General features: G+C 37.6%; 1 pseudogene; it reads right to left on the bottom strand.

Moving 5' to 3' along the window:
- Window positions 1–1,117: 1,117 nt before the first annotated feature.
- On the bottom strand, window positions 1,118–2,947 carry LOC100617349 (glyceraldehyde-3-phosphate dehydrogenase-like; annotated as a pseudogene).
- Window positions 2,948–15,736: the final 12,789 nt, after the last annotated feature.

Below are 15,736 nucleotides of genomic sequence, written 5' to 3' on the forward strand. Positions count from 1 at the left end.
TTTCTTTCTTTCTTTCTTTCTTTCTTTCTTTCTTTCTTTCTTTCTTTCTTTCTTTCTTTCTTTCTTTCTTTCTTTCTTTCTTTCTTTCTTTCTTTCTTTCTTTCTTTCTTCCAGAAGTGTCTGAAGCCAGATCTAAGGACCTCCCATATCCAGCCCTGATTCTCAATCCACTGAGCTATCCAGCTGCCCTCCCCAAGGATAATTTTTATAGTTTTAAAATGAAATAACTGACAAAGTCTATATGGTTCCAAGGAAGAAAGAAGATGAACCTATTCTACCACCCAAAATATATTTCCAGTTGCATGATAGGAAAATACTGATTTGTGAAAAACATAAAAGAGTGAATATATGGGTCAATACTTATTTGGTTCTTTTCACTACATTAATATAGCTAATATGTAATAAGATCATTGTAACTCTTTACCTAAGACAGTATGTTCTTTTCCCATCATTATTTCTATTCTGAACTTTAAAAAAAATCAACAAAAATAAGCATTTTCATTTATACAGGAGAACAGAAAGCAAGGTTTGTACATCAACCCACAAAATTCCATTGGGGGGGGGGAACCTTGTATTTCTTTTAAAGGAGATAATTTTAAGCTGTTATCTAATAAGCTGTCCTTCTCATCTGTGATTCCTCCTGGCCTTCCACTAAGTATTTTTGAAGGTCATATTACTTTATGGAAACATTTTTAGTGGTGATAAATTTTTTAAAGGTTTTAATTTTATTTTTTACAAATGGAGAAACTGAGATTCACTTTTGAATATCAATGACTTGGGCCAGGTGAAGAAACAAATTCAAGATAGAATAGGGAGTAGAACATTTGCTTCCTGACTTGGAACACTAAATAATATCTACTATTCTTTAAATTGTCCAAAATTATTTATAATTATACTCAAAATTTCAGAGCAGGAAGAGTTCCCTAAGTTCATCTCTTTCAACTTGTATAGAGACAGAAATCAGGTCCACACTATAGTTATGAAGTCTTCAAACTTAATTCAGCCTTATCTCATAGGACCACTGAATTTAGAACAGAGATTGCAAATTAAAACAACTTTAAAGTACCATGTCAAAATGGTCATTGAAGGCAATGCCAGAACCACCATTGAAGGTAGACTAGTGGGTGTCGCCATTAAAGTCACAGGATACAACCTCGTCCTCTGTGTAGCCCAAGATGCCCTTCATGGATCCCTCTGTAGCTTGCTTCATGACCTTCTTAATATCATAGTATTTGGCAGCTTTTCCAGGTTGCAAGTTAGATCTACCACAGACACATTGGGAGTAGGAACATGGAAGGCCATAACTGTGAGCTTCCCATTTAGCTCAGGTATGACCTTGCCCATAGCCTTGGCAGCACCAGTGGAAGTAGGGATGATATTCTGGGAAGCCCCAGGCCCATCATGCCAGAGGGGCAATCTACTCTCTTCTGAGTAGTGGTAATGGCATGGACTGTGGTCTGAAATGCCAAAGTTGTCATGAATGACTTTGTTCAAAGGGCCCAAGCAATTGGTAGTACAGGAGGAATTACTGATGATCTTGGGGGAATTATCATATTTCTCATGGTTCACCCTCATCACGAATATTGGGGCATAAGCAAAAGGGGCAAAGATAATGACCCACTTGCCTCCGCCCTTCAAGTGAGTCCCAACCTTTTCCATGGTGGGAAAGACACCAGTGGACTTTATAATGTACTCAGCTCCAGCATCTCCCCATTTAATGTTGGTGGGATCCCACTTATGGAAGATGGTAATGGCTTTTCCATTGATCATAAGCTTTCCATTCTCAGCCTTTACAGTGCTCTTGAACTTGTCATGGGTGGAATCATAATGGAACATGTAAACCAATGGTCAATGAAGGGGTCATTTATAGCCACAACTTCTCCTCCACTGCAGTTGAATGCTTCCCAGTCACCAGGTCTCCAATACGGCCAAATCAGTTGACTCTGACCTTCACCATCTTGTCTAAGGGATGCGACTGCAGCAGAAGATTCTGGCAGAGACCTTGGGAAAAGAGCTGAGAGCCAGATGTGGGGTTTACTAACAAAGGCAGTTGCTAGGGTTGTGATGATCTTAGGCTCAATGCCAAAGCATTCTTCTCTGGGTATTGGGTCTCATTGGCTGATACTCAAGGGTAACAGCTGTAACACGAGTTGAAGACACTGGCATCCTATTCTTTGAAGTGTACAGAAAAGATATACCCATGATTAGCTTCTGTAGTCTAGAATATCAGATTTACCTAGAAGCCAGGAAAGAGTTGGAAGGATTTCTATAAGGGCAAGTTTGAGGGGTCTGAGAATTACGATACAATTTCTCATCTTTTCAATGGCGGGTTTTTGGGGAAGCTTGAAATATTTTTTTTTTCTTATTGAGGTCATAGAGTACATAAACACTGATTTTCCCAAAGAGAGGAGAGAGGTTGACAACACTGAGAAAAAAAACATCACTTTTACTAGAAGTAGCTAATGCTATTTCCATCATTCAAGTTTTACTTTTACATCTTATGTCATGAATACAATTTAAGCTAAACACTAGCTCAGTAAATTCCAAACAGGGGGAGTGGATAAGAGGAACTCACTGAGAAAAGAAAGAAAGAAAGATGAGAGAGGCAAATGAGAATGGAGGCAATGAGTCACAAGAATTATAAGTAACAATTGTAATATTCCTACCTTTAGATAAGAACCTAGGTAGGCATGAGGAGATACAGCATTTGGGAAGATTGAGAGATGACTGGCATTATCTGAACGTATTTAGTACCAGTGACTTGGTTATTGAAGGCTGAGGTTTGATAGGTCTGTCCACATCTGTTTGTTTGAATGAACTGATGTTACTGGAGATTACAATACTACTTGGCTTGCACAGATAGCACACCCACCACAGCCACTCTAATAACACTCTCTAGTGATTTTAATCTAATTAGTCTTTCATGGAAGCTAAAATATTATTTAAACAAAATAATTCAAACTTAGCCTAAACCAAATAGAATGAATCCTTTTTTGCATAGTAAGTAGAAGAGAAAAAGACTGAAGAATGGAACAAATTTTTATTACATAGAACTTCCTTTTGATTTTAAATATATAGGAAATTAAACATTTAATCATAAAATTGTAGTTTGTCTTTTTCCTTCTCAACTTTCTTATTTTTCTATGTATTAAATATATCTTTCAATTATATATCATATACTTAATATATAACATAATACATATTTCAATTCAATAAATAACATTCACTATATTATATTATAATACATTTTCATAGTAGTAGTCTCTCGGTAACCGAGGATGACGATTGTCTTTGTGTGCTTTCATCTGTGATGTAGATGAGTGTGCACAAAAACACTTGTGCGTGAAGGAGATTTAAGTGGAAAAGTTGATGCACAGAGACAGTCCCACTCTTTTGGCATTGGAAGCCTGGGTCCAGTGGCATGAAAAAATTGTTACACCTGGAGACTTCCTCAGCTGCATTGGATGGCCGTGTTGTCTTTTGTGCTCCAGCACGCCCTAAGCACTCCACAGTGCTTTGCTGCGTCACCATCTCAGCCTTTGAACCTTCTTATTGGTTTCTTCCGCCTGTTCAGCCGAAGCAGTCTTCACATGCTGGGTGAGCAAGGCCTGGTTCACCAGGGGTCGACGACCCGATGGCTACCCTCACAAGGTTTAGCCAGCCTGTCAAAGCCGTTGCCCTGGGTGTGGCCGCTGCCTCATGCTAGCAGCTACTAGGAGCCACAAGTGAGAGCTGGGTGTCAGGTGGGGGTCAGAAGCTGGAGAGCTGCCCTAGGAGGGCACAACAAGCCCTCCATACCAGAGATACTACCCCTCCCTGAGCACCCCATACACCCAGAGAATAGTTACTACATAAAACTCATAGAACAGATCATCTGCATATGGATATTTAGCAATTAGATAGATCTACAATTGGACATGGAAAAAGCTCTCATGACTTGTCTAAATATGTTCTCATGTTCCCAAAAAGCCAGGGAATGTGTATTTTCATTCAATGACTCCTGTACTAAGGCTAGTTTCTGAGTAAATAAGGAGGAAAAAAAAAGGTTCCTCTCCTCAAGGAATATTCTCATTACTAGATAATATAAACAATACACCTTTAATTAAATAGATATATATTCAATTATATATGATCATATTTTACATAAACATACATATATACCTGTACATACCTATATACACACACACACATATATAAGCATATATTTCAAAGACCTAAAGCCTCGGGCTTTGTGCTCTTTTCTTCTCAAAGAGTGTTTAGGGAGTATGTGTATGGGGGAAGGAGGTAGATAGCCCTATATACCATATCAAGACATGAGTTGCTAGGGAATCTGGACAAGACAGCTTGGCTAGTACCACTCAGGAGACTTGTAAAAAGAAGAGAAAGGATAGTGTTTCCCTCCATATATGCAGGGATAGCCTATCTCTTTCCAACTATTTCATTTCTGTTAAGTCAATACCCCAAAGACCCACAATGATGATGGATGTAGGTAGGTGTGAGGTCCAGATCATGGTATACTTCACCTCTGATATAGTCCCATCCATTAATAGTTACAACAGAGAGTACCCTGAGGCACTCTTTCATATAGATGGTTGTGGTAATTATAAACTTTATCTTGTTTGATGTTATTATTATAATTGTGGGGATTCAACAGGGAGTCATTTAGGTGAAGTGGTATTATTGTCACTTAAAGGCTGTAGGCAAGGTAGACAGTTTTTACTTTTCTATTGTTAACTCAGAATAAGTCAGATAAGGCTTATACTTTTTATTTGAATGAATTTTAATGAATGAATCTAGTTATAATGGCCCAAGCTAGTTGTTGTTTTATGGGGTAGGTCTGTTTGTTTGCTTTTTGTTTCTTTAAATAATTAACATTTGATCATTGTCTCAGTTTGCAGTTCCAATAAATTTTCCCTATTGGAGTCTTATCCAATCTGATATTAATAGGTGACCCCAAGAATATCTCCACCCTATCTGGAACTGATTAGGAGGAATACCTCCTTTCCAAATATGGCATCGATTACCTGTTCTCAATCAAATTGTTGTTGTTCAGTCATTCAGTCTTGTCCAACTTTTTATGACCCTGTGGACTATAACATGCCAGTACTGTTCATGGAGATTTTTTGGCAAAGATACTGGAGTGGTTTGCCATTTCCTCCCCCAGTGAACTGAAGCATTCAGAAGACTTACATAGGGTCATGTAGCTAATAAATATCTGATGCTGGGTTTGAACTCAGGTCTTCCTGGTCACCTAACTGCCTCCATGGGAAACAGAGATGCCATACAGCTAGTAAGTGTCTGAGACTAGACTCAAACTCATGTCTTCCTGACTCCAGGCTCAGTGCTCTGTCCATTCAGTCACCTAGCTACCTCTTAATATATACCCTAAGTCAAATTTCAGGGTATATAATTTTGCCACCCAAACCTTAACTTTGAGTATGTTTCCTCTCTGACAAAGCTTCCTTCTCACTGCACTAGTGAGTTTCTTGTATCCCTAAGGAAAAAACCTCAGACTGTTTATAATGCCATATAGTATTATGAATGTGTGTGTATGTATGCTTGTGTCTGCTTTTGTTTGACTGCCTGCTGTGCCAAATAATAATATATAGTTCTTGATTTTATCAGCTACCTTAGTACCAATATTCTAGAAGTTTCCCAAACCAGGAGGTTTGGCTTTAACCTTAGTCATGAGACAAAATAATGCAGTAGAAAATTGAACCACAGGGTTGATAATAGGGATGAAATTTGTAGAACCACAGAGCCTTACCTAAGGCATCTACAGTTCTTTGGACAAAAGGGACTATTGAAGACAAAATTTAAAGAAAGAAGTCTGAAAGTAATGGAATATTTTAGACCCAGACCCAAAGCCAAGAAAGTTTTTCATGTAGCCTTGTACCAACGAGTCCACACTCTAAAGACAAGTAGTTTAGGGAATGAGGAGAAGGGTCCTTATTGAATCATACCCACTGGGAATTGATCTGGTGACTGCAGATCATTTAGTTTGCAGTTTGGAGACCTGGAAGATCCCTGAGTTCTTATTAAATTTTTTTTTTCTCAGCCTGAAGGGTCAGATTCTATTGAGGTGCCCTGCTTCTAGGTCAGGTTGGATTTGGAAAAAGATAATAAAATAATAAGATCTATCACTGTCAAAGTCTGAGCAACACACTTGGATGGACTCCACCCAAAGGAAGACAGCCAGAGATATTGAAGTATTGAAGTGGTTCCATGTAAGTAGGAACTGTAACAAATAAAAATTGGTCTGGAGGCTCAGCACCAGAGTTATAAGCATTTATTAGTAAAAAGAGAGAGGGAGAAAGTAATAGACAAAAAGAGAAAGACTGGGAGATTTCAGCCTTAATATAAGTGATCCTCAATTTGGCTGGTTAATGCTGTGCCACCAGATCTTGGTTTGTCATAGATCAAGAGCCAAGATAAAGGAGCAACAAAGGGAAAAATGCCAGGCCTGTGGTGAGTGGTAGGGAAACCAAGAGAGCAACTGGCCTTCCTGCCTGGTTTAAAAAATCTGTCCTTGGCCAATAAATGTCATTCCATCTCCCCTTCTGTGTCAATGTTACAATGGCTCTGGCATATTGATGCTAGGGATGTCCATGTTGATGCCAGAGGAAGCTAGGAAACACCAGCATCAAGACACTAAATATGGTGTTACTCTGTGACACCTATGCCTCATCATTGGGGTGCCTAGAGTTGGAAATATTTTACTTCACAAAAAACCAAGTTGTTCTTGATCACCTTATACCAGTTATGGCGAACCTCTTAGAGAAAGAGTCCTGTGCCTATTCCCCACCCTCACCCCTGAGACCACATATGTGCCCCCCCCACCAGTGAGTACAGAGCATGCCCGGCCACCCTCTTACCCCATACAGGGAAGGAAGAAAGTGCTCCCATTGGGCTACTGGGCAGAGGCATAGGTGATATGAAAAAAATGTCATCAGGCATGGTGGAAAGAGGGAAGGAAACAGCTACAACTGACTCCCTCTGCGTTTCTAGTAAATAACTCTTGGGGGGGGGGAGGCCATGTGCCCACAGAGAGGGCTCTCCATGCCATCTTTGGCACCCATACTATAGGTTCCCCATCACTGCCTTATAACAATAGAAAAGATCTCATTTCCAATTGCCCTTTCAGCAAAACTCTGAAAATGATTCAGCCTCAGAGAGCAAGACCTTGTCTAGTTTCCTGGACTCCACATCTGGAGTCAACCCAGAAGTGTACCTCCTATGTTATTATAATAGTTTTCTCAGATCCCTAGGCTTTAGCATGAGGGTCACTACATGGCTAAATTAGATATATCTGAATAAATATTCAGCTATCCCCAATAAGCCATTATCACCAAAGTCAGAGGTCTTACTGTAAATTCCATAAACACTAAAGTACAATGCTTGTGCCGTCCCAAAGTTATAGATTGATCTATAAACAAAACAAAAGTCAGGCTGGACCAGTTATTGATATGTTCTGTCTAATAGAGCTTATCTGAAATTTTTCACTTGAAATCCTGAATATGTGGATCAACAAGACTACTCAGACCAATTCTCCCTAACCACCCACCTATAGTAGGACACAAGTGGCTAGACTTGGAATTAGCATCCTTATCCTTGAGGTGTTCAAGAGAAATAAACAACTATATTCAGGTTGTGCAGTGAGTCAATTAGAGAAGGCTTTATTGTTCTTGAGCCCAGATCCAGTCTACAGTTATCAATAATATATTAATTGACAAACATTAAGACTTTTCAATTGAGTTTTTTATAAAAATAGTGATGGTGATTAATCCAGATATTCCTTGATCGTCCTGAAGACTTTGACACTATAGACATCATTTCCTCTTCATGGATACTCTCTAGTTTTTTTGTCTTACTTTGGAGTGTTGTTACTAACTTTTGATTCTCCTCCTTAACTCGTCTGTCAATTCCTTTCCCTTTTTATGTCATTTTCTCTGTCTCTTTTTCTCTATTTGTCTCTCTCTCTCTGTCTCCAATCCACTAATCATGGGTATCCCCAAATCAATGCTATGTGTTTCTATCACTTTTCTTTCTACATTGTCTCTTTGTTATCTCATCAGCCCCTGTGAGTTAAAATGTCTTCTTAATGTGGATGTTTCATGTGTGTGTATACATATATATGTATATTTATATCCCTAATCTCTATTTTAATCTCTAGTCATATATTTCCAACTTATTTGTGAGTATCTTAAACTGAATGCCCGATAGTCATCATAAGTGTAGTAAATTCAAAATCTTTCCTCTCAAACCCACTACTCTTCCAAAATTATTAATTATTAAAGAAGACACCACTATTCTAGATATCCAGTTCTATAACCTTGGTTGCATATTTGATTCCTTGTTGCCCTCATTCAACATATACAAATCCTTTTGAAATCTCACTGTTTTTATTTTCATATCTGAAATACTGGATGAAATTCTATTGGCTACAGTGGATTTAGTTTTTTTTTTCTTTTGTATTCTCTTCAAACATGTTGCTAGGAAGCTAGTTAAGTCCCTCATCACTTGTAACTCTCTACATTGCAGGCACATCACTTGAACACCTAGATTTGTATTAAAAGCCCTCTTTTAACTAGCCATGTCTTAGATGAGTTGAATTAGTCATAACTTCCTATTAATATGTCCATAGTGTGTAAGAGGCATGAAGAGAGAGAGGACTTACAAGCCAAGCCAAGCATGCAAGAAACAAAGTAAAGGACTTGATCTGTCAATCAAGGGAAAGATTTCAAATGGAATGTTCCCAGGAGATTCAGTTGGAGCTGGCCAGGAGAGATGAACTGAGATTTCTTCTCTGGGGGTTACTGAACAAGGGAGAAACCTCTTCTCTGGGGTTCCTGACCAAGAGAGACTGGCCTTTTCTGACTTAGGCAAGGAGAGAGACCTTTGTGGTTTTTGACAGAGTCTGGAATTGAATTACTCAAGCAGAGATTATCTGACTAAAGAAAGAAGAAAAGAAGAAAGATACGTGTCCTCCAAACTCTCTGATTGTCCCTGAGTCACAGCTGTGGCTGGACTGACATTTCCCATACCTTCCTAATTCTCCTTGTAGACTAGGGACACCCCTACCCCACTCACCTTCAATTTCCATACTGTCCTATCTTTCCCAATAAACCTCCTTACCTGAGAAAGAGAACAAGAGTATCATCTCTTAATCTCAGAGTTCACCTTTGAGTTATATAGAAAGGTGACTGACAAATTCCGGGGGGAGGGAATATGGTGGCAGGAGGGCTTCCAGTGGAAGACTGGGAGGTGAAAGGTGGAGGGTAGGAAATAGTTTGATTTATTAGCCATTAGAGATCAATAGACAACCCCAGAGAGTACCCCCTCTGGCAGCATCCCTCAATCTCTCCATCTCTGAAGTAGTACTTCTATCTCCATTATAACAAATAGGCATCCTCAGGTTCCCCTAGTAACATCTCTTCAGTCTGCCAGAGTATCCATTTACCTCAACCAGAAATAGTTCCTCACAGATTATCATATTTTATTACAATAGTTTGCTGAATGAATGATGCATTGAATCAAAGCAGAAATGTAAAATACCTATGTTAATTAATCATAGAACTAGAATGCACTTTAGATATCATTTAGCCTTGCTTTCTAATTCTAAAAATTATGTCCTCCCTCCCAACTTCACTTGCTTCTCACCTTCTTCATACCCTTTCCATCTACCCAAGAAATAAGTAATCTTATATTAATTTTACATTTGCAATGATGCAAAAAACATTCTTCTATATTAGTCATTTTTTGAATGAGATCTCAGACAACAAAAACAATCACTACCACCACCATCTTTCCAACATTTCTCAAATACACTTCCTTCTCTACTCTGATTCTGCTTATCACTCTAATGACAGCTCTCAGTACCTCAGGTCTAGATTATTACAATTGCCTGCTGGTGGGCCTGACTTCCACAAGTCTCTCCCCACTCTATTCCATCCTACATCCAGTCACTAAAGTGATTTTCTTAAAGCACGGGTCTGATCATATCCAACCCCCTGCTCAAAAAAAAAATTTCAGTATCTCTCTATTGCCTCAAGGATCAAATATAAAATCCTCTGCCTGACACTCAAAACTCTTCAAAGTTAGCCCCCTCCTACCTTTTTAGTCTTCTTATTTCTTACTACCTAATTCATAGTCTTTGATGCTGTAACTATAACAATGGCCTCCTGGCTATATCACGTATAAAAAACTCTCTCTCTTGGTTCTCAGCATTTTCTCTGGCTTTCTGCTTGCCTGGAATATTTTTCCTGTTCTGCTCAGACTACTGAACTCCATGGCTTCCTTTAAGTCATAATTACAATCCCTCCTTTTCCAGGAAACTTTCCCTAATCCCTCTTAACTCCAGTACCTTCCCTCTTTTAATTTTTTCCTATTTATTTGGTATATATTCACTTTGTATTTTTTTTTTTTTGCATTTTGGCTTCCCATTATATTGTAAACTTCTTGAGGGCAGGGAGTATATTATGCCTCTTTTTGTATCTTCAGTATTTAGAAGTGTGCCTGGCACATGAGAGGCATATAGAATTTCTCTAGTCAACGAGAAAGTGAGAAAATACTAATATTTTATAATGTATTATAAGATATGTTCATGTGCTTAGCTTAAAAACAATTCTTTCAAGACCTCACTCTTGTGTGTTTATGTATATGTTTTTAGCATGGAAGGATATTGGGAAGGAACTCATTCTAAAAAGAAGAAATAAATCTTTTTCTTTATAAAAAGAAAATAAAATGCTTAACCTATAAGACCAATAATCAGTCAATATTTCTCCATTAGACAGTTACCCTTGAAATCTCATTTTTCTAATGGAATACCTTTTCTATTTTCATTTAGCAAGTGATTAAAAGAATGATGAAAATGATATATGTTAAGAAAGTATCACTATCTATTAAGATTTTGTCTCAAATGTGTGAGTTGGGCTAGTGTCTTTTTTGCTCATGTTGTTATTTTATTTTTAATTTATCACTTGCCCATCTTAAAAAAAGACAAAACATCTGGTCCAGGTGGCTAAATTTTAACCTTTGACTATCTTTTCCTCATCTCCTCTGGCTAGATTGATGAAGCTTCATGGTTCCCAAAGGGCATAAAAGGACCACCCACATCTGTCAGGGCCCTTTAAACATAGTGGACATCTTGAGACCCCCAAGGTCACCATGCCCTTCCCTATAGATCTTTTTGCTTGAAAAGAAGAGCTTATTTGAGCTCAATATTATAGTGTCCTTGTCAAGTATCCTTACTATATGGATAAGAAAACTTAATTTTGCTAACTATTGAATGACCTCCAAGTGTTTCATTTCATTCCAATACCAAGCATAAGCTAACAGAGTACTGGACAGAATCAAGCCTGCTCAATGCTCTGCCCTATCTTGTATATTGTTGTAGTAACAAAAAGGATATATTTGCAAATTGTGTCTGGATCAGACATTAGTGGGGAAAGACAATTTGGCACCATGAATTCATAATACTAACAGAACAATGTAATTGGAATTAACTTTGGGATTTGGTGAGAGAAAATGATTTTGGTTGCAAGGCTTGTAATATCATGAATTTGATTGCCAGCTGGGATGCTCAGATCTGTCTTGATGCAGTTCTGGAAACAAAATACACTCAGGTGTGCCAATTGTCTAGAAAGACAGACTTGCTGGTGTGCCTTTGAAAATGAACATGAAGTATTTTAGATTGTTGTCCTTCAGTGAAAAAAGAAACGTTGTGTTCTCTAATAGAATGATATGGCTGTCAAAAACGCAGTATTTCCAACCCTCCTCATGAACAGGATTATGGATAATTTGAGAAGACTTTGGGGAAACCAAAAGTAACAAGGATAGAATAAGTAGTCCTTTTTTTGCTATAAATATTTGTGTGTGCAACCCAAAAGCACCATGACCTTGAAGAATTTGGAAAATGTCACAGTGGCCTTCTAGACCAAAGAAAATTGTTTTGGACCCAGCTGGCAAATGCAAAGATCAAAGAACTCCCTAGATGAAGATTTTAATTTTGAGCTTTTAAAACCTGATTTTATTAATCTGAAACAAATAGGGAAATGTGTTTTAATAATTTTTTTCTGATTTTGTGTAGAACAAATTTGAATAGAGGGTATTACTACATAAGCCAATAGGTACATTATATTTGAACCTCTGAACTCAAGAATGTATGAAAATAATGCTGTCAGTATTGTTAATAATTAATATTATTCTTTAAATTATTTAGCCTTTGTGGTGTGTATATGTGTATGTTTGTGTGTGAGTGTGTGTGTGTGTATGTGTGTGTGATGGGGAGATGAGCAAGGATATTAAGAAGATGGGTGTTTGGGTAGATGCGTATTGTTTATAGACTGGGATGGCTCCTGATAACCCATTTTCTTCTATCTGCATAGACCACAATAACTCAATGGTTCTTCTAATAAATGATGCTACAAATCCTCCCTCCAATTTCAGTTACCTATAATCAACATTATCTGAGAAGTATAACAGATTTTAAGTTTTTTCCCCATAAATTAGAGAATACGAAAAGGACAGCAACACTTATTATATCATATAAGCCCATCTCTTACATTAATAAAGCTCTCTTGTACTATATATTTGACCTGGGGACATATAGCATTATCTTGACACATTCAAATGATTGCAAATCATCTACCTTCCTGGACAGCGCTATCTACTTTTGGATAACTTTGTAGTATATTTCCTCCTTCTTATATATGTCACTTTGTATCTTCTACTCACTGCTCCTGCTCTCATCTTTTCAGGAAAAGCAAAACAAGATTTTATCCATCTTCCTCATGGCAAGCATTCCAATACTTGACAGGAGTCCCCACTTTATACTCATTTTCCTTCTTTAAATTTACTACTCTTTCAGATAAATACATCCAGTTCCTTCAATAAATAAGATATTCTCCATATTCTGGTTACAGTTCTCTGGATGTCTCAGTTATTAATATATCTTCTAATGAATTACTATTCAAAATGAATACAGTATTTTAAATATGATCTGTCCAAGCCACAATTGAGATGAGCACTATCTGTCAATATATAGCCAAGATTTGTTGAGTTTTTTAATTGCTATGTCTTCAATTGTATTCTGAGGAATGTTGTGATTTTTTTCCTCTTATCAGGACTTCTAACTTCACAAGTAGTCATTGGATTATATGTATATATACACAAACAATACATGTACACAAACAATATATACAAACACACATATACACATATAGTATATTATAGTATTATATATGTTATCTATTTATAACTTCAAAGCAACAATAAAAAAGTAACATAGTATCTTGAATATCTTCATTGCTATTAGGAGAAGACCCTGGCCTAGAAAAATAGAAAAGATGGCTAGGCAACCTGATCTTTTTTAGAGTGAACAGAGCAAAATAGGATTCAAGATTCTGTGGAAGGATTTTTTATCTGGAATTTCATTGAAGGTCTTGATGACAGTGGACCCTTTTAAACACAGCCCAAATCTCAGTAATAGCAAAACAAAATAGTGCCTGTTTTAGCCCTCAAAAATTCCCACTCCCTAAAAAGCTATAGCTAGGTCCTATTAATCTTCTTTGCTCTCATTTTGGGATTCAGTTACTTTACTTCCTTTCACTCTGTACTCACTAGTTTCCCTGATGTACATTCATTAGTTAATATGGAATGATTCCACCTTTTATCTGGAACAGGGCTTCTTCACTTCCACTTTTAAGTCTAAATCCTCATAAATACTGTATTTTTAATTTTTTAACTTTTTTTTCATATTTACATGATTCATTTTCTTTCCTTCCTTTCTTCCCTTCCTCCTCCCAGAGCCAACAAGCAATACTGGGTTGTACAAAAGTTATCATTTGATCCCTATTTCCATATTACTAATTTTTGCTATACAGCAATTTTTAAAAACCTAAACCCCAAATAACATCCCCATATATACATTTGAAAAGTGATGTCATGTTTTGCTTTTGCATTTCTACTCCCATAGTTCTTTCTCTCAATGTGGATAGCATTCTTTTACATAAGTCCTTCAGGAGTGTCCTGTTTTGTTGCATTGCTACTAGTAGCAAAGTCTATTACATTGGATTGTCCCACAATGTTTCACTTTCAGTGTACAATGTTCTCCTGGTTCTGCTCATTTCACTCACCATCAGTTCATTGAGGTTCTTCCAATTCATGTAGAAATCCTCCAGATCATCATTCCTTACAGAACAATAGTATTCCATCACCATGATATACTACAATTTGTTCAGCCATTCCCCAATCTAAGGATACCCCCTCATTTTTCAAATTTTTGTCAACACAAAGAGCATAGCTGTGAATATTTTTTGTACAATTATTTTTTCTCAAAGTCTCTTTGAGGTACAAACCCAGTGGTGGTATTGCTGGATCACAGGGTATGTATTCTTTTAAAGCCCTTTGCACATAATTCCAAATAACACCCTGTGTCTTGAAATACATTCAACCATCCCCTGGACTTTGCAATTCTTCCTTCTCCTTATCCAAAAGAACAACAAAAAACAAAAACAAACAAAAACTCTTGACATCTCTTTTTATTAAAAAAAAAAAAACCCACACACTTCTGAAACTTCCACTTAGTTTCTGTAGCAGTCCACCCCTAGCTATGGGCAAGGGAAACAGTTGGTATGTACAGATTGCCTTAGACGAGAGCATGCTCAGTCTTGAGCATGCTCAGTACTGCATGTGGCTGGGAAAGCCTCTGACCCTTGACCCCAGCTTCCCCCAGGTTAGGCGGGAACACAGGTTTCTTTGTGCTCACCTGGTTAAGAGAAACCACACCTATACCTTGTCGTTAACCAGTGATAATCATCCCTATGTACTGTGTATATTTGCATATAAATAGGGCCCAGCCAGCTCCACCTCTCTCTCTTCTGCTCTTCCTCCTTTCCAGCTCGCACTGATGCCTATCCTTGCTGGAGCCTGGTCTTGGGCCAGGCTCCATCTCGAATCTTTCTCTATCATCTCTCTGACCTGTGTGGTATTGAATCTGGATCTCTGGACTGGTAAAAGCCTTCGGAAGGGTCCTTTGATCAGAGCTTGGCTGTGGCTCATTGATAATTAATAAAGACTCATTCCTGCCACCTCATATCTCTACTTCGACTCCGTCATCACCCTCGTGGTATCTAAGACTTCTATCCTTTCTCTATCTTCCTACCTTAAAGCTTCTCTCCACTGAGGAAGCTTTAGTTTCTTATTTCCTACTTAGTTCCTTAAATCACCTCTAGCTATTTGCAGATTTGAGTAAATGGACAGGTCCTGTGCTCAGAGCCTTCCTACCATTGTTGGCCTCAGTTAATAACTCCACTGACTTCCTGCAGCTATATTTGATGTTTTATACCTACATTCCCTCCCTATTAGGGAGAGGCAATTCTCAGAATTCTAACACTATAGTTTTACAATATATCAATTATTTTATTTTTTTCAGAATCTAATGCAATCTATTTAATACCATATGAAACAGTAGACACAACCATGTATAAGGAATTTCTCTTGGACTTGGATTCCATGGACATAGAGAGTACATTTGATGAGCTTCTATCTTACTCTTTTATAGCTCACTTAAATTTTTAATTTTTTGAAATTTTATTTAATTAGTCAATTTAAAATATTTTTCCTTGGTTACAAGAATCATATTCTTTCCCTCCCCTCCCTTCATCCCTTCCCCATAGCCTACATGTAATTCCAATGGGTTTTACATGTGTCCTTGATCAAAATCTATTTCCATGTT

The sequence above is a fragment of the Monodelphis domestica genome, chromosome 1 (genome assembly GCF_027887165.1).
Source record: "Monodelphis domestica isolate mMonDom1 chromosome 1, mMonDom1.pri, whole genome shotgun sequence".
Classification (NCBI taxonomy): Eukaryota; Metazoa; Chordata; class Mammalia; order Didelphimorphia; family Didelphidae; genus Monodelphis; species Monodelphis domestica.